This window comes from Lonchura striata, chromosome 12 (genome assembly GCF_046129695.1).
Source record: "Lonchura striata isolate bLonStr1 chromosome 12, bLonStr1.mat, whole genome shotgun sequence".
In the NCBI taxonomy this organism is placed as follows: domain Eukaryota; kingdom Metazoa; phylum Chordata; class Aves; order Passeriformes; family Estrildidae; genus Lonchura; species Lonchura striata.
The window spans coordinates 19,902,514-19,929,728 of NC_134614.1; the positions used below are offsets into that span (position 1 = coordinate 19,902,514).

At 42.8% G+C, this 27,215-nt stretch overlaps 1 protein-coding gene across 4 annotated transcripts in view; it reads left to right on the top strand.

The window, feature by feature from the left end:
- The window catches only part of MITF (melanocyte inducing transcription factor), a 99,382-nt gene that overhangs the window by 661 nt on the left and 71,506 nt on the right, over positions 1-27,215 (top strand). Inside the window, exon 1 of one of the 4 annotated variants that reach the window (XM_077786169.1) lies at positions 7,192-7,325. The exons of the other annotated variants lie outside the window; for them this stretch is intronic. The gene's annotated coding sequence lies outside the window, so the exon portion shown is untranslated. Of the gene's footprint in view, positions 1-7,191; positions 7,326-27,215 lie in introns of those variants that run through there. 4 annotated transcript variants of the gene reach the window in all.

Consider the following 27,215-nt stretch of genomic DNA (forward strand, 5'->3'; position numbering starts at 1 on the left):
CGGGCCGGGGCCGCGCCTGCCCCGGGGAGCGCCGCGGCGAGACCCCGGCCGAGCGCGGAGCTGCGGAGGGTCTGGTAGCTGCAAGGGCTTGTGGCGTATAAGGTTGTTCTTGATTGTTTTTGGTTGAGGATTTTTTTTTTGTGGTTTATTTTGTTGGTTTTTTTTGTTTGTTTGTTTGTTTTTTTTGTGTCTGAGAGCGGGTTTGTTACTTGCTTGGGGACTGAAAAGTTTGGCTAGGTAGGTCACTTTCTTCCTAGAGTGGTTCTTCCCTGAAATAGACACTGTTTGCTTATCTGGAGCGGCTGCATCGCGTAGATACGCTCCGTAAAGGAAAATAAGGCGGTCTGCGTGTGTTTCCCTCCCTTGTGGGCTGTTAGCGAGCTGTTGTCCGTCCTACTGCTGCAAAAAGAAAGTCACTGCTCTCCCGCGCCTTGAGCATCCACCTTGTCAGCTATGGCACATTTCTCCCTCTGTTTTTTCATTCAGGGAACCCTCCATTTCACCTCAACACTCCTTAGCAGCACTCTGCTGGATGTAAGGTCATTGCTGCAAGTGTACTGTGGTTTTCATCAAGTCTGTTGTTAGCCTGTCTCTGTATTCACTTTTTAGTTTTGAACACTGCTCTTCCTACGTCTGTGTGTAATGGAAAAATAAATAAGAATATAAATGTTAATAAAAAGGTGCTAGAATGAGTTTGGATTGTACAGCCTGTCAGACAAACTTCAAAGTAAATAAATTACTTTTTGATCATTTTTTCAGTGTTTCAGAATACTGAAGGTTTGTAGTAAGAGGTGTTAAAAATTCTGTTGCTGTCACAAGGGCTTACAGATGTGGGGCCACCTCCTGTGGCTTGTCTTCATGGCAGCGCTGCCTCATGCTGTACCCTTGGTCTGGCTCAGAAACGGTGTGGTGGTGATGTACAGCCTGACAGGCCATCCAGCCAAACTGAAGTTGCCAGAACTCCTTTGCTCCCTAAGGTTATGCAGGGAAATTGCCATTACCCAGGTAATTATCTGAGAGCCAGGCTAATGTGCAGAGCAGATGGAGTTCACCAGCACTGATGGGTTCCAGCTGTGATGGAGGCAGCTGAGAGACACACAGGGCTTTGGGTTTAGTGCTTGTGTTGCCAGGGGAGTGCAGCAGTCATGACTGCTGTGCTGTGGCCCAGTAGCCCTGTTTGTACCAGCTGTGTGTCCTAACTGGTGTGCAGTTGTCCCTTTGTGGCTCTCCTCTCTGTAGTCAGCAGTTTGTCTGTGCTTTCCTGGTGTGAGCATGGATAGCAGGTCTGCACTGGAGCTTAGGTGGTAGGCCTGCATTTGACATTGCACAGATGCTGCAACTGCTCTTAATTCCTGTGACTTGATACTTTGGGACCCAAATGCAGCCTTGCATTGTTCACCTCTCTCAGGGAGAAGTGAATAAACTCTCTAATGAAGCACTGGAGTATTTTACTGTCTTCTAAATGTTGTCACTTCAAACTTCCCTGGATTGAATTTCCCCAGTTCATTCTTACCTGATATTCCTGCAGAGACAGCACTGCCCACCCTCTGGGTTTAAATCCTGATGATGCCTCAGGCCAACATCTGTCCTGATGTTTCCAGGACAGCTTTTTGGAGCAGTGACCAGTTCGTCCCAGTCTGCCTCGTGTCCCTCCACATGTAGCCGTGTGTGTGAGAAGAGGCAGCCTGAGGGTGGAATAACAATCCATGGCTTTTCTGGCAGATAGTGAACTGACATGTTAACCTCAGTGTGGAGCCTGCCCAGCTCACGTACAGCTCGTACCTCGAGGGAGAGTCTCAGCTGTCTTCCTGGTATTGTGGGAGATGAAGATGCAGAGGAGTCAGGGGCCCTGCCAGGTCCATATAAACCTGTCCCTGGAGCCAGGCTGATAAAACTTGACGATAACAGGAGGCAGAAGTTGCTCCCAAACCTGTTTGTTTCATGATCATATCTCGGAGAACTTCTGTAGTCCTTCAGCTTTGCTCAGGCCTGGAACCAGTCTGACTGATGATTATCGACGGTATCAGCATCACCCTGCTGCTTTCTCTTGTGGATGTAAATCAGGAGTAATTGCATAGCAGTGAGTGGAGTAGCAGCAGGTCAGCGTGGTGTAGTTGTGGAACTGGCCATGGGAATTGCTTTCTTACCCTCTCCACAGCCTGGCTCTGGAAGGGTGCCTGGGGAGCAGGCAAACCAGAGCTGATGTGAGGAGCTGAGTCTAAACAGCAATCTGCTCTTTTCCCTGGTGAGAAATGCTGATTTCCTAGCAACGTTCAGGGCTTTCTCTGATCTTTCTAGCCATAAGAGTTGAGAAGCATCTTTGGCTTACTCACAGCAGCTGAAATTGTGAGTACAGAGAAAATTTCATCCTGCTCAGAAATAGGTAAGAATGTCAGTGCTCTGAATCAAGAAGAAACAGTTTTGTTGACCAGTTTAACTCAGCCCTGCTCATACTGCCATCCTTCTCTCAGTGAAATTCTCCTATTTGCTTCCTCCCACATTACTTGTTTTCCAATAGTGACATCCAGTTAAAGATTTCTCCTCTTCAGTATGCCCTCACAGTTACTCTATCCCTGTTTCATAATTCAAGTCTGCAATCCAAAGCCGCAAGGGGTCCAATAATAAAAGCTTTTTGCAGTAAATACTGTGCTAACTTAGGCCAAGCCACAATTGAATGCTAGAGGCCAAGTTAAAATGTAAGCCCAGCAAAAGCTTTAATCACAGGGGGTGGAGAAGATGCATGGGGCTGAGATCGATCAGTCAAACCCATACTTCCCAAACCCTCCCAAATCTTGAGAAGTTGGATCCTTGGGTAAAGTAATACCTATATTCATGAGATCTCTGGAATTTGCCGTGGTCGGATGTCTTTGAAAACTGAGATGATGTTTCAGTTCCTTTGGTTTTTCCAGAGTCACTTTTCTCTATGGGAGGAAAATGGGCTTTCAGGCTACCCAGTAAGAAAATGAGATCTATTTTTTTCCCCCTCATATTCATATTTTTTTTCCTCTCCTACCATATTAACAAAGTATAATAGTCTTAATGTACAAGTACATACACTTAAATATGTATGTGTTTATGTAATGAACAAGCAGATAAGGTTTGTTTCCTGGTATGAGCACTGTACAATGAAATTGATGGAGCTTTATTACCAAAAGTCAACATGGGTCCTGACGTGTCTGCACACAGTCAGCAGGGCACTGGAGGATTGAGTTACATCTCAAATGGGGACACTTTAAATCATTTGGCAATGTTTTGGATGTCAAACTGGTATCTGGAGGTAAAGGCTGTACAGCCTGCCATTGCACAGGGCACTGTGAAGGAGCCCAGGTGTGACAAATGCAGTAGAGTTTTTGATATTAAATTGATTTTCTCTGTATTTTTTTGTTGTCTGCAATGTGTTTCCATTTGGATGGTCTGTGTGACATCGCAGGCACCAGCAAATTATTGTCAGCTGTTGTAATTTACTGCCATGCTCCTAATCCTAGCAGATAAATTACTGCTATTTGTGCCCTTTTCTGTTGTCTATGTTTTCAGACTGTTTAAAAAGCACCTGAATGATGCAGTTACTGAAGAATTTTTAGTGTAAGAAAATATTAGGAAATGCATTTAATTTGCATGATAGTTTCTTAGGAGGCTTATTTTTGTTTTATGAGCAATAACATTGGGATGTAGAGTTTGTTATTATTAAAGCAGTGATGTCTTTATAAAATCCTCTTCATTCCTGCTGTCCAAAAACCTTTTCCTTTGTGAAAACCTTCAATATTTTACTTATATCAGCTTATATCTCTCTCCAGTTAGGATCCCCTGTAAAGCATTCCTGTTTGGATTTTTACTCTTATCTACTCAACACTGAAGTTTTGATTTAGTTAAAGCTTCTCTTTTAATACACAATGATTGCTGAGGAGATACTAATTTTGCCAAATTGAAATGTATGCTTACTCTGGAGCCAAAGAGGACTCTTCTAAAGTGCCCTAGTGCCTTAGCCTGCAGATGATCAAATTTAATTTTGTAAATGAACTTTGCAGCGTGATTGAATTTGAACTTGATTACATTAGGCTTAACATTGAGTTTGTGCCTTATTGGAGGTAGTCTTTTCATATTACTGCTATTTATGGATCTTGTTCAAGTGTTTTATATTCTGGTTGGGTTCTGCAATGCAGTTTGTTCAAGCTACTGCTTATATCTGTTCCAGTTGTGCAAGAAGTGGAAAATATCCTTTATTTAGAACAGGTCACATGTTCTTGCATCCAGGAACCGTGTCTCAGTGTGATTAAAAAAAAATCAAAATGTATCTTGGAGGAACAGATTTAAAAAGTTCCTGAAATATTTTTCCGTCTGTTACAGAGGAACATTACATATTTTAAACTAAAAGGTAATAATAGCTGAGCTGGAAGTGCTACGTAGGCCAGTACTGCCTGAAATCAGTGGTAGAAGTCTGAACCGACGTCAGTGGGAGTAGAGCTAAGCCAGAAGTATGTCTCTGAAATCTCTCTGGTAACATTTTTGTGACTGAGTCAATAATTCCATGTTTATTCTGCACCTCAAATTCGCTGCACTGGGAAGGAAACCTTCACCACATCTTTTTGTACTTTTTTATTTTTGAAAACAGTCTTAAAAGGAAAGGCTGCTGTTGGAGTGTCTGTTGTATAAACATATGGAGACAATAAGTGATATTTCCATGTATTTCTTTACATATATTTCTTTACACGGGAAGCTGGTGCTGCTCCCTGTCTATAGCACAGCATTTGCCATGGTGAGAGATCCTGGGTGACCTTTTCTCTCCTGCACAACTCTCACTCTGCTATTTGCAGTAGGCCTTTGCTATTTAGCAAGGAAACAGAAATAGCCCATGAAATTCAGTTCAGCATTTGCTTTGATACGAACTATTGAGCGTCACCTTTTTGCTTCTCTGGCCTGCTTTCCTCGGGAGGGTTTTGTGTGGCTGCCAAGCTGATCAGAGAGGGCACAGATATTTTGAGGCTGAGTTGGCTGCACTGACTGTGCATCTTTTAGCAGGCACATGTGTTTGCTTTTTATTTATCAAGCTGCTGGCTGCGTTAGTTGTGTACAAGTACAGATGCATTCTGCTTGAAATAAATCCATTCTTTTCTGGTGAGCAGGAAACTTCCCTAGCTGGCTGCTGTTGGTTTGCAGATTCCAGGTGATCATTTGAATCAATATATTCTGTCTCTTAAAAGGATGAAAATAAGCCTGTGCAGCCCTGCTGATGGAGAGCTGGGCTGCCCCTAGTAGTGGTCATTTCCCCACATAGAGTGGAGGTAATTTCACAAGCTTCTGGTATAGAATTTGTGGGGCTGCTGTGAATCTATCCACTGTCATTAGCAAGTAATTGCAGAGCCTCTTGTGCACTGTGCATGTTTTTATTTGGCACTTAGGGCAGTGTATCAGAGGTCCTTCCCAGCAGTGTGGTAGGCAGCATGACTAATTCCTGCTGTACAGTCTGGTCAGGATCTAGGAGAAAACTGGAAGCAAGAGCAGAAGAGATTTGCAGATGTACAATTTTACAAGCAAATTCAGACTCTTAAACATGTTCTCTGATTAAAAGTTGATTGGGGAAAAATCAGTACAGCTGCTTAAAAATGAGGGTACAGGAGAAAGCTATTCTGACACTTAATGATGCTGTCCTGTTTCTGTGTTTGCTTTTAAAAGACTTAGAAAATGAAACAGAAGGAGTAATTTTCTGTTTACTTTTCTGCTAAAAAAATGTAAATTGTGTGTTGGCTCTTAATTGTCTTCTGTGAACAATCTGCTGTTTCAGTGTTGGGAACAAAATGAGAGTCCAACTTCCATTAAGCTGGTCAGGCTCTTGGCCATTATTGTCTGTCTTGTTCTATTTTGGATTCAAAATGTTTTTGAAATACACAGGCTGTAACATTTTTGCTTGGAAAAATTAACTGTCTTTTAATATAATTTTTTTCTGGAACAAAGACAACATGATTAAGCAGCCTGGCATGGCAGATTTTGCTGGATAGTTAACTGTTGCATCACTATCATACAAGAACTGTGACAATTTATTTTTTATAATCTCTAGTTAAACAGTAACAGCACAACTAATGGGTTGTGTGTAGTTTTACACTTCATTTCATACTGGAGGAAAAAAAACAGCACAGGAAAATGAATTTTATTGCATATTCGCAGTATAACTATGCCACTACTTTATCTGCAGCAGCTGTGAAAAACCTGATGCTGCTTTGAATGTCAAGATTGAAATATTCAGGTTCACTGCAGTCAACGTCTTGGAAGAGGTCATCCTTGTTCTCCAGTCCATCTGGGGCAGAAGTTAAGTGCAGTTTTCAGTGTTAGGCACCGCAAGGCTCTGCACTAACAGTTTTGGGGTGCCTTTTGAAAGGCTCTGTCTCAGTATCTTTGCCCAGAAATTCAGCTTGAGACTTGCATAGACCTGAGTCACTGCTGCCTGTGGGCTTCACCTGAGAACAGGTCTTTGAGAGGTCACAGCAGTGTCCAAGTGAAACAGGATAGTGTGGGTATCGCTGGTACAGGCACAAAAATGGTGACAATTACTAAAGAGGGCTTGCACTACAACTCTCAGCTAATACTTCAACACTAGTAGTGCCCTTGGATGGAGCTCATTTTTTCTGGTAACATCCCTGCTCCAAGGCCTGCTGTAATGTTTGTGTTAGCAGCCTTCTGCCAAGCATGCAAGACAGGGGCTGGTGGTTTTTAGCTTTTTTTCTCTTCATGGTAAGCGATTATGTAGAAACACTCTCTGTAGGCTCCCCCCCCAACCCTGACCTGCTGCTTGCAGCTGCTGCATGGACTGGACTGGCAGGTTGAAGGGCAAAATTGTGTTGCTGTGATGTATAATTACTTCTTCCAGCATGAGCCAACAGAGCAGCTTGCTGTGATGATTGTTACGTGTACTGCTATGTAAAACAGAATGCAAGTGTAATGTGGGGTTCGGGCTAGTATTTTAATGTTGTAATTAGCAGCCTCTAACTGTAAACAAGTTTTTTTTTTAAATCAGTTCCCATGAAGATTATTCCTTTACAATACAGGCGGACATACATTTGCAGATGTGGGGTTTATGAATTCTGTGTTCCATGCAGAAATGAGCATCAAGAACAAACAAGTGCCTTTTTTTCAGACCCTTTTTCTCTTACTTTAGAGCACCTCATGTGCAGTGTCAGGTGGCTGGACACCAGTTCTGCAGTTGGTATTTCATAGGGATATTACAGCTCAGGGAAACAATTGCATTGGGGATGATGCTGCAGCTGCCACCTCTGGGAAGACTTGGATTCATCCTCTTCAACTGCTTCCCAAAAAACACTGATCTAGATTCACAGGTAGGTTGCACCTTCCTTTGTGCTACTCTTCTGGCACAAAATGGGAATAAACCCACCTGAACCTGCTGTTTGGGCTGGTGTGGCTGGGGAGAGCATGTTAGGGGTCTGGTCTTCTCAGACCACCCTGTGAAGCTGCTTCTGAAGAGAGGACTGGAAAGTTGAAAGGATGTCTGTGTCTGTTTAAACCTACAAAAGCAATCTTTGTGTGCAAGGATTACGTTCCTGGTTTGGCCTACTGTTACATTAAAGATTTTTTTGGGGTGAATTCTAAGAAAATTCGGGTGAATATTGGTATTTTGGGTTCTTGGAAAGATGTTGGTAATTGCTGAGATATTTAGGTGCTGGAATCTTGCCAGTTTTAATGTGTTTAAAGCAGCATGATGATAACGTATTGTTAAAAGCTTGCCTGTAACCCAAATGCTGAGATGTTGTCTCTTTTCTTTGCAAATATGTGACAGAACAAACTGCTGGAGGAATGGGGGAAATGAATAGGGCAGGCAAATTGGGGTCTGGAGGTGGGAGAAAAGAAACAAATGGGGGCAACCAGAATGTCCCAAGTGAAGGATGCTTTGTAGGATGGAGACTGGAGCAATCGGTGATTGTTACTAATCTTACTGCCAGCTGTCCTGTGGTAACATATAAACACATACAACAGGAACTGCTGTGATCCTGCCTGGAAGAGGAGCAGCCAGCTAGAAAACTTGGGCTTGGAGGTGCTTTTGCAGGGTGAGAAGATAGGAGCAGACTTAGGAAGCTGTCAGATGGTGAGAAACTGGGAATATGGGCAAGGGGAACGTGGTTCTGGGGCTTCAAACTGGGAGGTCGGAATAATGCCATAGAAGTGGAAAAGGATCTGAGTGGGAGAGCCTAGCTGAGCATGTTTTGTGCACATGTACTATTTCCTTTCAGGATTCTTTGGGTTTTTATCTAAATAAAGGAGAGAGCTTCTATAAAGTACGACTTTGGAAATGCTTTGTCTGAATGTGTCGCTGCATGGTAATATGCAGCTGTAAAGCCAAATTAGAAATACAACCTCTTTCTATAATGTTTGTGAATTTCGGTCTAGATAAAAGTTGCAACCTGAGAGAGTGAAATCAGAAAGGTATTGACATGTGTACACATGCAGGAGGGAATGATCTTAGAGGAAAGCAAAGAGAAACAAAATTAGGGGCTGTTCCTTGGAAGCTGGAAGGAGTTCAGGGGCCTGTGGGTCTCTTGCACTGTGTCCCCTGGATGCCATTAACTACTGTGTTTGGGTTTCTGCTCAGTCTAGCAAGCTTTATTTTATTTGTAGCAAATATTTACAACTCTGCCCAAGCTCAGCCAGCTAAATGCACATTCCAGCTGTTAGTCTGTCTAGTGAAGCCACAGGCACGGTTCACAAGAGTCGCTGGGATCATTTATTTATGTATTGCTGTTGTATCACGAAGGTTGCTATCAGATAAATAATTATTCCACCCTTGGAGAAGGTACATTGTAAATCTGCTAAGCTGCTCCTTTGTTTGTTAGGCTTGTGCATAATGAGTTTGGAATTTAAGATTAGTAGTGTGCTGTGCAAAGTGCTCATTTTGTGACCTCATCTCGGCCGGGCTCGCCTGCCCCTCCACCTGTCACATCCTGTTGGACACTTGGGGCTATGTTCATTAGGGGAGCTTTGGCTTAGCCTTGCGTCATCCTGTTTTTATGTCTTCTGTTGCTTAGTGGAATTAAAAAAAACCCCATGAGGTGGGTGTCTGGGTGTTAAAGAACCTGGGGTGGCTTCAAAGTGAATGCAGGCCTGGAGCTGGGGAATGCCTGAGCTGTCCAGGGCAGGCTGTGAGAGGCTGCTGAGCTGAGTTGGGTGTCGGGTCCAGGGGAGCTGTTGCTAAACCCTCCTGGCAGTGACGTGCCCAGGGCAGGTGTGCTCTTCCAGAAATGAGGAAGAGCAGGTATTATGACATCCCCCTGCCCCAGCTTTGTCCACTCAGCACATAGAAGTTTTGAGTTCCAGTTCTGACTGTGATTCAAGACACAGGATATAAAGTGCCCACTGTCCTTGGGAGTGCCCAAAACAATAAACCGTGGGCTTTATGAGGTGTCTTTTTTTGCAGAAGCTACTCCATTTTTTGTTAGAGCCTGGTAGGGGCAGGAGTGACTTGGTGTAGCACAAGGGAGAGAATATTTTCATGAGATATTCTGACTTTGCTCCAGAAAATAGTGGTACAAAGTGGAACAGCTCTACCACGAAGCAAGTAGGATGTGCTCAGAAATTAGATGGTTTTCAGCTCCATCTAAAAAGTAGTTGTCCCAATCTCTGTAGTTGAGGTCACAGCATGACATATGGGGACCTCAAAGTAAGAGTGATGATATCTGGGGGAGAGAGAGTTGGATGAAGGGAAGGAGTCCTGAAATGTTGCAGGAAGGCAAGGAAGTTGAAGGGTGATATGGGTTCTGATTCCCAAAAGGCCTCTCAAGAGTGGTGTGTGTTGGTAAAGCAGCTTCAGGCAAAAGTGGATATTAAGAGTGACGACAAACATACATTAGTTCTTAGGAGTGCTTAATTTTTTAGGAATGTGAAGTCATTTGTGGTACAGCAAAAGAAGCTTGAATCTGTGTAGAAACAAGTTACAAAGGAGTAAGGTGAGTAAGGCAGGAGCTGAATTAAGAGTGTCTGTATCACAAACTTGTTTTTTAATTTAGCTGGTTGCACAATTTACAGTTTCAATCTAATTGCAAAACTACTGTGCAAGTGATAATTTGGTTCCCAGCTAATGCAACATTTGATACTGTACAAGGCTGTGCTGTAGGGGCTTTTAGCCCTGAAGATGTTGTGGGCCAGCAAGGACTTTGTGTTTTTCAAGTGTGTTAATGTAGAAAAGTGTGAAATGGGTCTGCCTGTTATAAGGCTCTCAAAGGTGCTGGAGCTGCCCCTACAACAAAACCAGGGTTGGCTGGAAGGGGCTTGGTGCTGCTGCTGGACATTTTCAGAGCTGGAGGCGGGGTCTTCCTTGCAGCTTTTTTGGTATTTCCCAATGAATTGGCAAACCTTACTTTTACAGCAGCCTCCTGCTTTCTGGGAGAAATCCCTCCAAGCAGGCAGTAATTGCTGTCTTTCCAAAGCAGTCCTCCTTTGTTTTATTATCCCTCACTTAGCCTTTCTAATGAAGGTGCTTGTAAGAGTTGTGCTGAGGTGCAAAGATGTCCATAAGGCAAAGTTTCCCTGTCTGTGCCTGCAGTGGTCTCTTGCCCCAGTCTGGGGTGTGTGTTCTTGGTTCTCAAGTGGGATCTTCAGGCACTTGCACTTTGAAACTGGGGACTATTTGACTTTTTGCCTTGCAGCACCACTTGAGACTATAAACAGACCTGCAGAGAAACAGGTCCAGTGATCTTGTGTTCCTGAAAGCTGCTCTGCTGTGCTGAGAGGCACTCTGGGCACCAGCTGCTGAGATAAGGTGGCTCTTGCAGTGAGCTTCAACCAGGGGCACCTGATGGTGGCTTTATCAGCTGCTGATCCAACCATTTCCATCCTCTGAGCTCTTCCTGGCAGCCTGAAGAGCTGTTTTAGGAAGGCACAGAGGGCAGCTGGCAGGGTCCTGCTCTCCCCAAGGACTGTGAGAGCACTGCTGCTCTGTCACTGTGCTGCAGGGCTGGGGATGAGGACAGCCAGCAGCACTGCATGAGAAAACAAACCAATGATCTACAGAAGAAATACTTCAGGTATTTCTTCCTGTTTGAGAAACTCAGTTTAAGTACTGAGATTTCTCACTGGCCTGTTTCCTCCTCTCAGTTTTGGGGTGTATTCAGCAGGATGGTGCTGGTTTGTATGACAACCAGTCCCATCCCCTGCTGTGGGGTAGCTCCTGCCCCATTGCTGTGAAACATTTTAGTTAGATGCCATGTGAAAGGGATGAATATCCATCTCTGACTGCAGAGAGATTTTTTTTTTTTTCATGGCTCATCTCTTGCTGATCAGTTTTCTGATTCTGCTGGTGGTGGATTTGAATGATTTCAGGTGGTGTTGTGTAATTATATAGATGCTTGTTTCCCTATCTGTAATTTAATTCCTTGCATTGAGATTTATTAAATAGCAGAGCACAGAAAATTGCAGTATCTCTCCTCATCTCTTCTCAGTGGGTTTATTTTCTGTGGCAAGGACTTTCACAGCCCTTGAAATTCTAAATCTGTAATCACTATTTAATCTAAGACAGTTTTCCCTGTATTTAAGAGCTGCAGAATCAGGCTGTGCTTTGGAGAAAATAGCAAATTTGCTAAATTTGGCTGCTTGCAGAGTCATTCAAAGTACATAGGTTGTTCAGCAGGTGCTCTTTGGCTTCTTGTGCTGTAGGGAATGCTGGGTTTTGGAGGTTAAGTGGGTGGGAATGCAGTTCTTCCTTTCTGCATGTAGCACAGGAAAAATTGAGTGGTTGAACTGTGTGCAGTTTATTTGGTGGTGCTTACAGCTGCAGAGCACCCCTGGCAGCAGAAAGATGGGTCCTTTAGAACTGCAAGATTGTATTGATTGTGCTGCATTTCTGCTGGAACAAAAATATAATGGGCTCAGCATTTGCACTTTCCACTTGTGCATTGTTTTCTCTTTATTTTGTGTATTTAGAAAACGCTATGCTTTGCAGACTGCTGGTTTAGTATTTTCTGTGGAATGAAAACCATCTGGGTAATTTAACTGAATTTTACTGAAGTTTTTTGGGAACAGGCTCTTTTCTGTTTCCTGGCATCTTGTTAGAAGAAGATGAGAATTTGTGTTAAACTTCAGGGAGGTGTCTGATGTGCTGGAATTTTAGAAACAATTTGGGCTTGTTTGAGGTTGTAGAAGTAATTGAAATGTTAAAATGATGTATAGTGACTCCCAAAAGCATTCTTCCTGAGCAAATGCCTACATAGACTGTTCCCCCCTAAATGTACTTTAAATCCTTGGCATAGTAGGAGCAGCAAGCTAAGAAAGCATCCAGTGTTCAGGATGAGGCTTCTTTAAAAGAGATCAGACTTAAATGCCAGCTGAAGTTAAGCATATGTTTAAAGATCTGCCTCAATCAGACCTTTGTTCAACAAGACACTTCTGTGTAGTCTTTATTTCAGAATCCTAAATAATTCAATTGGTTTTGTACTGGTAGGTTTCATCTTGTTGTAGCCCCAGGCCTGTAACAAACACAGGAGGGATCCACCAAGCCTAAAGCATGTGAGTGTGCTGCTCAGAACTATTTGTGCTTCAGTTTCAGCTCATGCTTTGAGCTCAAATCCATGTTGTTGGATTGGGAGAAAGTATTCAGCATATGGCAAGATCCTAAATCTGATGTACTTTCGAGCCTGACACTGTGCATTTAATATGTTCCACTTTCACTGAAATACTACTTAGAAAAGTGAAAAATCCCACTAGAAAAAGATAAATTCATAATCTTTTCAACATGGGTTGCAGAATTAACTGAATTTTGGTATATAGTCTGTTTAGCAGAGGATGATAAGTATAAACTGTTTTTTTTTTTCTTCTTTTTTCCCCGAAAGACTTAACTGCCCATTTAGTTTCTGATGTCCTGATGATAATGTTTGAGATGAGTATTTAGATCTTCACATGCTTATATCACAGACCAGCTCCTTCAACCCCCATATGTGTGTTTGCCTGCTGTTACAGGGAGTGCTCGTGTGGCTTCCCTGGAAAAGAAGCTTGATATGACCACTATTTTGTGGATCCAAAACTAGGTTGTTCTCAAAGCCAGCCACAACGTTGTCACATTTGATGCTGTGTGTCACAGGGGCAGGATCTGGAAGTTTGGAATACAGTTGTTTCCAACAGTCTGAAGCTTTTCCCAGTGGCTAGACAGACACAGTCACTGAGGAGACTTCACAACTTTTCTGGATGACTTCTTCCAGTACTGATGACCCTCACAGTGAAAAACGTGGAGCTTTTTTTTTTTTTGAGTTATACATGAACTGTTTTCCGACTTCTTTGTCAGAGTGCATACAAGATGGAATATGCAGGAGGCTGCACATCTCCCCAAGCTGCACTCCCTCAGCTTTGCTCTTTTGAAGTAAAACAAGGAGCTGCATTTCTTAGCTGAACTATTGGATTTTGCCCTAAAAACAATGGAATGTGCAGGTAAAGCTTAAGACATGGTGGGCAAAACTTCTGCATCCTTCCATCATGGCTCAAGGGCTGACAAGGTTTCTTCCTCATTTTGCTTCAGCCCTGTTTGACACATGTTAGTTTTTAGCTCTGCCATTGCCCATTGTGGATGGATGCAAAGCACCCCACAACATAACCTTGCATTTAATGAGCAGTTCAGAGCAGAGGTTGTGTCCAGTGCTGCAGAACTGTGCCTTGGTGTTGTTTGTGCAGAGCATTTGACAGATGCTCATTGCTTGCGATGTTATCTGGACTGTTTAACATGTGTAATAATTCCACCAGGCTGTTGACTAAAATATTCCTGTTCTTTGATGCACCAGCACTAACTTGTCTGCTATGAATTCGTATACTGAAGTTGAAATTACTTCCAAAATAGTAAACATGAACTTTGGCCATTTCTTGCTCTGGGATAATTCTAGAAACAGTTCCTTGGTGAGCCATGCACAAAAGGCTTTCTGTAACCTGTAGCTGTTTCTGTTCATCAGGACAGAACACAATTCACTTTGGCCAAGCTATATTAAATACATATCACATGGAATTGAGCATCTAATCTTTAGCTGGGACTGATCATCTCTTGGCTCTGTAGGGCTATGCTTTAGTTTCATGCAGATTATTTTTGTCAGCTTCAAGGGCCAATAAACTGGGGATTTTAAAGAATATGTTCTTTAGCATAAAGAAGATTTTATTGGAATTACTGGAAAAGTTTATTTCAGAGATGTCTTTCAGGATAAAATGAAGTGTAGCAATTAAATAAAAATCTTCAATGACGCTGTGAATAACAAGCAAGAAGACATTGCTATGTCCTGCCATAGCAGTCTCACTTGATTTACTTGGTATCAGCCATCAAGGTGACCATGTTCAGTCTCCATCTGTGTTTTCTGAGGCTGCCTTCATTTCTGTGTATTCTCCAGCTCTGACATGTTCAGATAATTGCAGTTGACTGGCAACATCATATATAGAAAATAAGTCATGTTTACTGTTCCAGACTTTGTTCCTTTTGCATTTCCAATAACCGTTGAGAAATAAGCAGAAAGTTACAGGTGATTTCCCAAAGCAGCATTTTTTGGGGAAGAGATAAGATTTCTTAATGCCATCTAGAAGTTCCAAAGGAACCCAGGACCCTGTAGATTCAATGGTCCTTCTTACTTCACAGTTTTAGATGAGGATGATATTAGCATTTATGCAATGCTTTTGGGCTTTTCTTGTGTAGATTAGAGTGCCTGTGGATGGGTAACAGTGAGCAGCAATACCTGCATTAGTCAGGTTACTTATGGCATGGTTAGCTGTTCAGTGCTTTAACACCATGTGAATGCTGAATGTTGGCAGATTTTGATAGCTGTTTTTGCATCTAATTCATGAAGTGAGAGCTCTTTTTACCCATTGCTTTTTGTTGTCTCCTCATGTTTATCCCAAGGCTCAGTGGTGTGGAGGAGGTGGGGGAGAGGTCTGGACATCTGCTTACAAAGCCATCACAAAATGCCACTTGAGTGGCTGACTGCAAGTGCAAGATTCGGGGTCAGGAGTCCTTTTCCTTGTCATCTGTGTAAAATGTGGGATCCTGGGAGGTCTCAATGTGTGAGCTGCAACTCGAATAAAGCTGTTGGGGCAGTTTAACTCTGCAATGCTTAACTTCAATTAAGTTGTCAAGTTTAGCATTGCTTTAGGCATTAATAGAGTTTTACTCTCACTTAAAAATCTGGTTTAGTAATTAACCTCCATTTTATTCTGGAGTTCAGAAGGTGCTCATTTAGTGCAGCAAATCTAATGTCATGTGAATTAAAACATGAAAGATATGCAGTAATGAGAAACTGAAACAGGGTAGTGCAGAAATTTGATTATATGCAGTTTACATAGAGCTGAGTTCTTAATGAGAAGTGTGTTAAAGGCACAGTCTTGCCTCTGCACTTGCAAGGTTAAGGGATGTTCTGAATTAAATTGGGAGTTAGTAGTGGAACTGGTATTTGTCACATTGCACACTGAGTTTTTGTTGCACTGAGGTTTTATTGTACAGCTGTTTCTGAAATCTGGACATGGAATGGCTCTGACTGTACAACTACCAAAAGATGTGAGGCATATGCAGGGGCTAGGAGAGATGTATAAAGATGAAGATACTCTTTTGTGTTCTAATGGAAGTTTGAACCCCGACTCCAGCATATTCTGCAGAGTTTATTGTTGAAGAGAGGTGCTAAAGGTGGTACATGAAGGAAAAATGTACCTGCTGGCAGCAGAGTTGCTCCACAGAAATTGGCCTGGTCTTCATGGTTTAGTTGGTAGAGCTTTTCATTCTGCTGTGCCTGTATTTTATACATCCTACCACTGCCATTAGTGTTGTAAAGAAAAGTCCCCAGCTCCTTTGGAAGGGGGGTGTTTAACTACTCCCAGCACTGGGTACAGATGTGTTTAATTTTTGTCAGAAGGTGTCAGTTTATTGCACGTGTGATATGTGGAGTATGTACCAGCAGGTGAGTCCTGCACTTTTCAGAGCTGGACTGCTGGCATCATGCTGGTTTATACAGGCTGACTTGCCTTTGGATATAAGGTACAGGCTCTCAGCTTAGAACACTGCACCAGTTTCTGCTGCCCTGGAGTTTTGGGTGACTGCAAGGATAAAGCATAGGTTTCCCCTTTTATACTGGACACTGCATGCACAAAATGCTGATTACACATCTCTTTCTGGTCTGGGAACCAGAGACTGTGTAACAGATCCAGTTCAGAACATGGACATTTTCCCAATTGTTTGTCATTGTCTTACTTCAGAAAACGTCGGCGAAGATGCAAAAGGCTCGAGTGTTTTCCAGCCATCTCCTCTCTAACTTAGGTATGTGAAATCAGAGGCTTTGTCTTCACTATCATTTGAGTGATTTAAGGTAAAAAATAGCTTCTTATCACTTACTTAGCTGCTTGATTTCCAAGGCAGTAATGTGGGGTAAAAGTTCACCTCACGCGTGTCAGAAGGACTCTGCACTATGTGGGTGTGGTTTTGTGCTACACCTGATCTCTGCAAGGTATGGCTGTGCTCAGTCCTGAGAAGGACCTGGGCTGCTAAATGATTGTAAGGAGAGTTGGTTTATCTCACTGATTCAGTGGGAAGGGAACACACATGTTCAAATACGAAGGGATTTCTATCTTCTGACAGAGCTGACTTGTGCTATGGCCACAAGTAACTACAAGACCCAACCCAGGAGAGGACTGAGAACCAGACTGTGGGCCAGACTCTTCCTGCTGTGGCAGTTTGCAGTTATGCTGGGTTGGATGGAACTTGAAATCGTATTGCTGACCTTATAAAAACATGGTAAAAGTCATGTGTGAGTTGCATGGTTGCTGGCCTGTGGTTGTTTCTTTGTATTCAGTTGAATTTTGCCGTCTTAAAACCAGCATTCCAGTAGAAAATGTGACAGGTACTACACTTACAGCCAGTGGCACCTTTACCAATGAATCCAATTTGAGGACTTTGTGTCTGATTCTTGACCTACTGAATTTCTGAAATGAACAAGAAGCATATGCCAGTGTGTTAACCTGCCAGGGCTCTCTTCTGAGCTTTATGCTTACTCCAGAGGAACCATGACCCAAAAATACAGGCTCACTGAGCTAATCATCTTACAGCTCAAGCATAGTTGAGTTAATTCTGTGTAATAATTTACTGCTGTCAGCTCTGCAGCAGGAGTTATCTGTGTGCAAAGTCCTGGTTCACAGCAAATACCACGCAATGGAGGTTAGCACTAACCCCTCTGACTACAGACTAAGCTGAACTGACTTAGAACATGCTGGCTGTTGTCTGACCACACACTTGGCTGCTCTGTCTGCTCTGCTGCTGGATAGTAACTTGTTTAGCCAAAGGATTTTGATGGACTGCTGGAGTTCTCCGGCCACCATGGAGGCCTGGAACCATTTGTGTTGGCTGAGGTTGTGATGGCCAAGTTATCCTGTGTTAATCCATTTTCCACGGAAGACAAAGTGTAGATCAAGGATGAAATGGGGTTAAATTCTTCCAGTGAGTTGCTGCTGCTGGTAACTGTGGACTAGTTTGACAGGGTTCACATCTGTATTAACTTTCAGAAGACAACATGAAGCTATTATGCAGTTACTACCCACTCCAGGATCTGCACATCAATTAGGAGAGGCTGCTTACTCATGCTCCTCAAAAGTTGTGCCAAAATAGCTATTACATTATGTCAGAGCCCATATTTTCATCCTGAACAATTAATCAGAATATAAACCTTGTTTCTCTTCAGCAGCTTTGAATATAGACCTACAACTTTGATACATGGTGCTTTCAGCTGCACTGGCTGAAGAGGGCTCCTCTGCTGTTGACACACATCAGGGAAATTGTGATGAAATGTGATATTATTTTGTCAGCAGTATATCTGGGAAGCTCCAACAACACCATGTTCTGTAAACAGCTTTAGTTCCATGTGTTATGACTTATTCTGCTGTAGCACTTTGGGTCCCTGCTCGGGACACAGCATCCCGTGCTGCTGGTAGGTGCTGTGTGAGCATGAGGGGAGGTGGTGGGCTGCTTCACAGCAGCTCTGCCATCATCTCAGAATAAGACACAAGAAGCAGATGGCTGCAGGGGGAAACAATGAGGCAGAGCTGTCAGCATGATGGGATGGAGTCCTTGCACACCCACTGCCTTGCTGTTGGCAGCGCCCTGCTCTGTGTCCTGCCCTGGAGAGAGCTCTTGATGGACTTGGTTGATGCAGGTACACTTGGAGGTACCTCTGAGGATCTTCCTTTGTAAATGGGATAAAGCACTGAGCAGGTGTTGTTGGAGAAATGTGGCATTATTTGTGACCAGCTTCCAGCTTTCCTTCTTGAGAATCAGGAACCCGGGACTCTGGATCCCAGCCCTGTCCCCTTGGGTATTTGTGGTGGTTTATTAGAGCCCAGAGGTTGATGGCAGCAGGGCCTTGGATACATGTAGGGTGTCAGGTAAGATGTGACATGTCAAGGAAGTAATGCCTGTGGTGAAGTGACAAAACCTGTTGTAACGAAAGCAGAATATTTGCTTTACTGATGCTTCTGCTTTTAGACGTGGAGGAACATGGAGACACGTTTGTCTCCTCATTTTCCAGGCTCTCCTCCTCTAAGAGCTGCCTGATAATGCTATTCAGGAGCTTCTCTTGTGTGAATATTTGTACTGTGCAACACAGGACTTGAGTGAGGATTCTGTACAGAAAACAGTACCATCATGCTGATGGCCAGACTAAGCTCTGTGCTGTTCTTGATCCTAATTCACAATTTTCTGTCTTTTTTGTCTTTTGCCAAATACCTTTAGTGCAGAGAACATTATAGCTCAGAAAAGAAGGTGTATGATAAAAATAGAAGCACTTGCTTCAGTTCTTCCATATGTTAATGGCTGGATTCTCAGGCAAGAGATCCCAGTGAGATGTGCCAGGAGCCTGAATACCTGCATGTGCTGTGGCCTTCTTTCCATGAAAAAGCTGTTTGGGTTGGAGACAAGGGTGAGGTCATTGGGAATTTGGTATCTCTAAATTGGATCCAATTTTATTAGAAGAGATTATGTATTGTAATTCCTGAGGTACTTGCAAGGTTCTTGCTTTGGAAATTCTGTCTTGCTTCCATTTATTTCTTCTCAATTGTAAAATTGTGAGTGCATAATTTCAACACACTGGAGGCCATCTGGAAATAGCTGGAGCAGGCTAAATTGCACATTACATTTGATAAAAACTTTTCAAAGACTCTTTCTCAGGGGAAAGGGAAGGATGGAAGCCTGGAAAAAACTTCAATAGGAAAACCAGAGAGAGATTAGGGTTCAATAAGTAGGAAATTATGGTAATGTTTTCATTGAAAGAAAATGCACAGGCAGACATATTAGATGATTGAATACAAATGTTGAACCATCAAAGTGTTCCCTTGCCAGTGGCTGGTTCTCTTGGTTTATTTTCTTCTACCAGCTAATGTATATGACTTCAAGATGCAAATCACTTTTCCATAATTTCACGATATACCTACCTGGATTAAAATAAAAGTAAACACGTTAATTAAATAATACAGGCTTGTAGGGAAAGTAATAAGCTTAAGCAGGTAGTTAACACATGTGTTTGGTATGGAGGTAGATTGTACTGAAAGGCTCTAAAAGATTGGGCAGTTTCATGGACAAACCAGACACTGAGGGCAGCTGGACTGGGGTTGCTCTGTCCCTCAGTTAATGATTGTGGATGCTGGAGGGGAGCAGAGCATAGAGAGTAGCTGGGCTTGTGCCCTTTCCCACTGGAAACAGGGTGCTGAACAGGACAGAGTGTGACTCTGCCTCTCCCGTGGCCTTGCCCAGCACCTGGGATCTGGGTACCACTCAGCCAAGCTCTGGCAGGTTGGATGTCTCGTTCCTTCTTTCTCTTGTTGTTTCCAACCCAGGAGCAACTCCTCAAAGTGTGGACTAATGAATCATTGCAAGTGCTTGATGTGTTGGCAGCTCCTTGCCACCCAGCTTCACACTCTGTTCTGCTGCCGTAATTTTAAGAAACTATTGGAACAGTGCCCTCCTCCCCCAGAAAAAGTCTATCCAGAGATCTGGGAAGTAATATATGCAGTCCTCCCCCAGTTTATTTGTACCAAGCCATTTGGGTAGGCCTTGGTGTTAGTTTTAGCAGCAGAGCAGGTTCTAGTCAAGCAATCAAAATCTTGGATATAGTTTATCCTGTGAAGGTAATTGAGTGAGTTATTCCAGAATTGGTGAAAACAAACTCATCTGAGTTGGGAGAATCTAGACCAAGACACCAAAAATCTCCCAAGTCCATAAGAAAGAGTTTTGCTTTACATGGGGTATTAGTCATTATCCTGTCAGTTGTGTTTGGTAGTTTGAATTAGAATTTATGTAGCAGTCTCTCACGCCTAGCTGTGTTCTGTGTTCGTCTTTGCATGTACAGGAGACTTGTTTGTTCTCCCAGTGTCTTAGTTTAGTTGAAAAATTGAAAACTGTACTTTTATCAACTATATGTCATATTTTATTTGACTCACAAGGTCCATATCATGATGTACTTCGGGTACTTCAGTGTGCATGTTAAAACAACTTAGTCCAGTGTTTCTAAAAGTCTCTGGGGAGCAGATGCCTTGTGAGGGGGATCTGTTTCCCTTGGCTTGACTGTGGGGTCAGTAGATGCTATTTATGCTTTCAGCAGAGAAGAAATAAGGAGTTATGGAGTATATGGTCCTCTCCTGACTGGGTACACAATGAATCTTTGGGTTTTCACCCACATCCCTGTAACACCCTGACCCTTGCTTTCTGAAGTAAACCACAAGTCACATTGCAGGTGAGCCTGGCCAGAGGAAGAGTTTCCATTTTACAGAGGGGTGAAATCAGGGACAGTGTTTCATCTGGAAGTTGGGAATTGGGCCTTTCCTTCAAATCCAGAGGAACAGTCCCCTTCTCCAAGAGCTTAAACCCTTTTCCAGTATTTGAAAAGTTGCCTGCTCGCCTCTGCTAGTGTTCCTGTCTTTTATTTTCCTCCATTTCTGCAGTGTCAGGAAGAAAAAATAAATCTGTAATCCAAGTAACATCCTAAATATAGAAGTGCTAGTTTACAAATGAGAAGTCTTTCTGATGGCTTCAAAATGGTTTTGTAATAAAAGGAAATGTATTTGACACTGCCAGAATTTACAGTCCCACCAGAGACTTGTGAAAGAACTGCTATACCAAACAGCCTGGGCTGAAATGGAGCTTGTTGACACGTAGGGGTTACTGAAGGGTATTTCTGGCTGTTGCCATGAGGATGGCTTAGCAAGAAAAAAATACCTTCTCTGTGACTACTGTAGGGCTTGTCTGTACCATCAGCTTTAAGAAAAAGTATTTAATGGATGGTGGTTAAAGGGGGAGGCTGCTTTTTAGACCTGGTACTAGGATATGGCCCCTGAGAGCCAGGAGGAAAGGGTTCTGAGCAAATCTGGTGTGGTGGTATAATCTAATACTGCTTTTGGCTGTTTAACTGAGTAAAAACCAGGTTTTTTGGAGTCCCTGCAACTTTCAGGCTTTATTTTTTTTCTCCCTCTCTTTCTTCCTCCAAAATTTTTTGAGCTTAGAGTCTCTCATATGTTCAGTTATAATTGCAGGAAGGTGTCACAGTGGTCTTCAGGTGCTGTCAAGCACAGAGATGATTCTCAGCCATTTGATGAGATTTCAGCTATGGGTTTAGAGGTGAATGGTCTTATTCCATATGACAGCAGTTACTTACAGCAGCATCCAGGGGTCCAGTTCTGTTTGGCACTTAGAGGCATAACCACAAAGGAGTTAGCAAAAATGGGCAGTTTGCCATGTCTTCTGCTTGGTCTACTTTTGGAGGCACTGCCAATGTGTTGAGGAGAGAGGAACCTTCTACCCAGCTTCTGAGAGTGTCCAAAAATAAAATGGGAGGACTTAAAATGTGGCTGAAGGAATAGTCTGTAATGAACTTTTCTCCTACCAAAATTAAGAGTGAAATAAGATGGCTAAAACAAGTATTGGAAGTTTGATCAATATAATTGTCTATAAACTGGGGATCTAATATTTCATTGTGTTCAGAAGAAGTTCCTATCTTATTCACTGTCACACACGAGGTTTGCACTATATTATTTTCCTCTGCAGGCCTCCTAAAGGCTTTATTGCTTGTCTGGGAATCCTATGTTGCTGCATGATCAGAAAACAGAATGTCATGGGATCCTGGACATTGAGGATTTGCATGAATGTTTTGCTAAAGATCGGTTCCCCGTGCTGAGTGGTAGTGGTTTACACAGCAAAACCCCAGTTTTAAAGCCTTAGTTTTCATCCACGTTTAGGCCTGTGATTGTATAACCTGTTTCTGTGGGTGCTGGGGCTTTGCTCTGCTTTTTGCTGTGATTTTAATTTGAGGGCTTCTGCTGCCCTCACACCACTGGCTCTTGTTGAGTCCCCACTGTGCTGAGACCACCAGGCTCTGCTCCACCTTGATCTGCAGTGAAAATACCTCCATGAGCTCTCAGAGATGTTTCAGGTTACATAAACCAGGATTTAAAATAGTATCTTTTTCACAACATTTGGAACACGTGTTCGTGAATATAAATTTTCAGCGCAGTGCCAACAGAGTTAGTTTAACAGATGCAGAACTCTGTTACTAAGTATAGTTTCTGCAGTTATCTCCCCACACAAATTTCTCCCTGGGCATTTGCTATGTGCTTATCAACACTGCAGAAGATCATATGCATGTTCTTTTTTTTCAGAAAACAGTCTGCAAGCTTTCTGCTTTCAGAAGCAATTGAAAGCACGTTCTTCTGAAGCCACATTGAGTTTCAACTGATGAATCAGAATTCTGCATGGAAAGATTTGGGTACAAACACAATAAGAAAATTTAGCAATACTTTTTTTTCCTTGTGGTTTTTTTTTTTTCCCATTCTTGCTTTTCCTTGGTAAACAGCAACACTTGCTGGCAAGAATGGGAATAACAGATCAATCTGCTTATTTTCAGTTGTTAGATTTGTGTGTGTCAGTCATCCAGCTCTTTTCCAGCTGTTACCCAGTGGGAATTTGCCTGGTGGAGAGGAAGATTTAATGTTTTGGCGAAAGATCAGAGTCCTCCCTAGTGACATTAAGTCCACAAGAGAGCCTGAAGTCAGTTTCAGATTTTATTTGAATGAAAGCCGAATTTTTGGAGTTTTCCCACCAAAATAAAATGCTCTCATGAGTTAGCCAAACGGGATTTGGTCACCAGTAAGGTCAGGAAACTATATTTAAATAAGAAAGTAGGAGTTAATTGAAGGTTGCCTACCAAGCAGCAGGACTTTTGTAAGGTGTGAAACTGTGGTTATTAGCCGTGTTGATGGGGATTGTCTTATTCATTACCACGCACTGTTAAGAGTAACTGTTGGTTCCTCTGTTCAAGCAAAGCTTCTGTTGCCAGTGCTGTCAGGAGATCTGCTTCATTTAAAAAAAAACAAAGTCCTGGGCTTGGTATGTTAGTAGCCATTGAAGTGGAACATAAAAGGAATACAATAGGAACAACATACTGAAAAGAAACACGGCTTTTAAGGTTGTTGAGTGCTTAATTCTTTTGTAATAAAAGAGAATTCAAGTGCCCACACACAGTAAAAATAGGGCTGGGGAAAAGAAAGCATCAAAACTAGCAAAGAGGCTTTGGGTTTGCTGAAGTAAAAGGGAAAAAGATGGGGAAAAGTATCAAAACCCCCTAAAACTAGCTAACCAAAATAAATAAGAAAACCTCTAACCAGATAGAAACCCCACCTTGTTTTGGTGGAGGTTAAGGTATGTAACTTGATTTGCCATGATGAACTTTGTGTCCCATCACATCTGGAACATGGAGGTTCTGTCTGGAACATGGAGGTTCTGCATGAGGTGTGAACACTGCAGAATTGTCTTCTGTCTGCTTTGATGTCCACTAACTTATCAATGGCTATAATTTTAGAGAAACATTGATGTTGAGGTTTTACATCTCTATTTTTGTGCATGTTTTAGGTTTTGTTGTTAAGATTGTGTTGTTTCTTATATGTGGGACAGCACAGTCCTAAATCTTTGGCTTATTAAGGAAAATGGAAGAGTTTCTATGAAAGAGTGTGGAGTGATGTGTGTGGCTTTGCTTGGGAGGGGGAACCCTTTGCCTGGGTCCTGTGAACATCACTGCTCTTGGGTTGTTGCTGGGGGTTGGCAGAGTTGGACGTGCTTGGATAACTCTGAGGCAAATGAGCATCTGCTAGAGAGGACATAGCTCTGTGCTTTGGGAATAGCAGGGGATAAGCTTCCCTAATAACTGGGTATTTTACTTTCTTTTATTGAACTTTTATAATAGCTGTTGTGAAGGTTGCTGGGATTAGTGGTGTGGTCTGTAGTGTGAATTCTCATCTTCCTAATTCAGAGTTCAATTTGTTGGCACCACTGGCTCTGGTAGGTCCAACCTCCCTCGTTGTCCCTTCCCCACCTTGGTGTTTTCAATGAAAAACGGATTTTTCAGCAATTTAAAACCTTTTCTGTAGCTGCCGTTGCTTTCTGCTCACCTTTTTCAGGCTTCAATATTTGTGGTGCAAAAATGCTGGGGTATTTTCAGGATTCTCTAAACAAGGAACTTCTGCTCCAAGTGTGGCTCTGAGTGTTACTGTCACTTTCCTTGCATTAAGACCACCTGTGTGGTTGGATTCTGCATGGATTCATCTCCTAAATGTTATTTCAGGGGCTGCTCTTGGGGGAAGAAAACATTGCTGGAATGTTTTCTCCAGCAGGAATCTGGAGCCTGCTGTCATGTACTTTACTTGTCTGCACCTGGGGGCAAAACTGATTCCTGAAGTTGTGTAGGACTTCCCCCCTTGAAACAGGGAGTAGGAATACGGGGAGGCAAAGGAAAGCTTGGGATTTTCCATATCCTTGTGCTTAATTTAAGACAGTGATTCAGCCAGCCAAGGGAGACAGTTTATCTGCTCAGCTCTGGTACAGGCGTTGCCTCTTCTTGTGCCAAATACCTTTGAGGATGGGAAGAGACAATATGGTCCTTCTGGAAATCTGAGAAGAATTTTGATGATTAAAAAGAAATAAAATAAACTTGAATCTGCTGAGTTTGTGCTGCCATTTACACCTAATAGAAGAGAGCGGGGATTACAGCATAGTTCAAGAAAAAAACCTCGAACCTATGAATGTGTAATATTAATGCAGCCTTTTATTTCTAACTGATCTGTGTACCTTGGTATTTTCATGTCTTCTGGAGAAGGCTACTGTGTGTCGTTTGTCCATCCAGCAGCTGTGGTAACCATAACTCTGGAGTGTTGTGCTGTAGGTCTGAGATTAGTGTTGAAATCTGCACGTTTATTTCTGAAACACGATACAAATGTAACTTCTGCAGATCAGCTATAGATTAGCAAATACTTGGTGAGTCATTCCTTCCCTTTGCTGCCTTTTTTTTTTTTTTTTTTTTTTTTCCCCCTTAAGCATGTCATAAACGTTTAGGAAAAGCTCATTCATCCCAGATAGGTGTGAAATCAATCTTTGATGCATAGGGCTGTGACTCAGGGAGTGGAAGCAAAAAGGCTACTTGGTGTAATGTCTGCTGCTGTGCTCTTGCCAAATGCCATAAGCTGAGGGGGAAATCTCTCCTGCTCCAGTTTGTTTGGGAGATGCTTTGAAGATTATGGATCTCTTCCATATAGCAGACACCCAATTAACTGTGATTAGGAGTGTCGCAGGTAATAGCTCTGCTATGAGGATGAAGAGAAGATGAGAAAGATGAATAGCACAGGATGTGCAGGTATTGGCTGGATGTGTGAGAGGAGGTGATGGGGTATTGGGAGTCCTGTTCCCCGTGGAACAGGACAGCAGGGGAGAGGTACAAGACAGCAGGGGAGCGTGAGACATTCCAGCCTGGAGAAGCTTTTCCAGGAGGGTTTCTAGGGCAGGTGTCAGCAGCCTGGCTGGGAGCTGATGTCAAGGTGAGTTTCTGCTTGATCTTCTCTCTCTGGCTTCAGTCTCTCTTTGTTGTGCCTTTGGCCCTTCTGATGAAATAAGTGGGACTGCATCCCTACAAGATCCTTAGGCCTTTTATGCAGCACAAAGAGGAACTCAGAGCCTTTAGAATCTGTCTCTTGCCCATTCTTTCTGACTTGAAATTAAGTATGTCATATATATCTTTCACTGTGAGAACTTTCCTTATCTGTCCTTCCATGGTCCATCTTCCTGTCCCCAGGATGCTCCCCATCCCTTTCTTCTCATACTTGCTATTTCAGCTTGGAGGTGGTGTTGTCTGTTAGTAAAGGGAACTGGTTGCCATAATTTCCTAACATATTCTTCACCTTCTTCCTTCCCATCTTAGAAGTCACTATTCCAGATTTGTCTTGTGTTACAGCACATCTGCTTCCCCTTCCCAAGTTTTTGCTGTGTCCAACAGATCAAGTTCCATTATTGTTATCTTTGTGAGCCATTTAAAATGATTTTGTTAGGGAACTGTGCTGTAAGTTGAGAGATGGCAGAGAGTGGGTGTCATGTTTTTAAGCTCTTAGTGGCACACAGGAGCTTCTGCACTGTTCCCAGTGGATGCCATGTACTCTGGAGCTTGCTGTCCCAGGCACAGATTCTGTCCAGCCTCTTGCACTGGGGCAGCTGAGGCTGATGGAGCAGTTCTCAGGGCTCTCTGGTGTGCTGAGTGTGTTTGAGCAGTGCTGCTGTTTCTGTAATTGCACTGGGTAGACAAACAGGCTGCTTATTGCTCCTGTGATTGCCCAGGAAATGTTCTGTCAACTCCACCCTTTTTTTCCTGATGTGTAGCACATCCCTCTGATCCAGTGTTGAGCTAAGCTGGAGAGGGGAGCAGGACACGGGGTGAGTCATCTCACAAAGCTTTTGCAGCAGGTGTCTGGCTGAATCTGCTTACCTGCCTTTCTTTCCTCATAGTAGTTTTTTGTCCCAGCTCTCCAGTTTCTTTGGGTTGTTTAACAAGGTGCTCTTAATAGAAAGAGACTTGTTAGCTTATTTTTTGCCATCTGTCTTCCATTATTTCAAGATCTTCAGTTGGAGCGCAGGAGATAAATTGGCAGGTAAAGATGATCTTGAGATACTTTCTGCTGCAGCATTTCTATGGCAACTTCATTCAAAGAAAGTGAAGGGAAGGGTCAGCAAAGAAGCACTTGGGGAGGAAGGAGAGGGAGGAATCCCAGCTGCAATGCTGTTTCAAGAAAAACTTTGTGTTGGCTTTGTTGCATCAAAATGATTTGACCATTTCATATGGAAAAGATATTTCTCCTTCCTTCAAAGGGAAGAAGAGATTCACAGTATGAAGTGGTTCAGGCTTTTTTGTCATTATTAAAAAAGACAA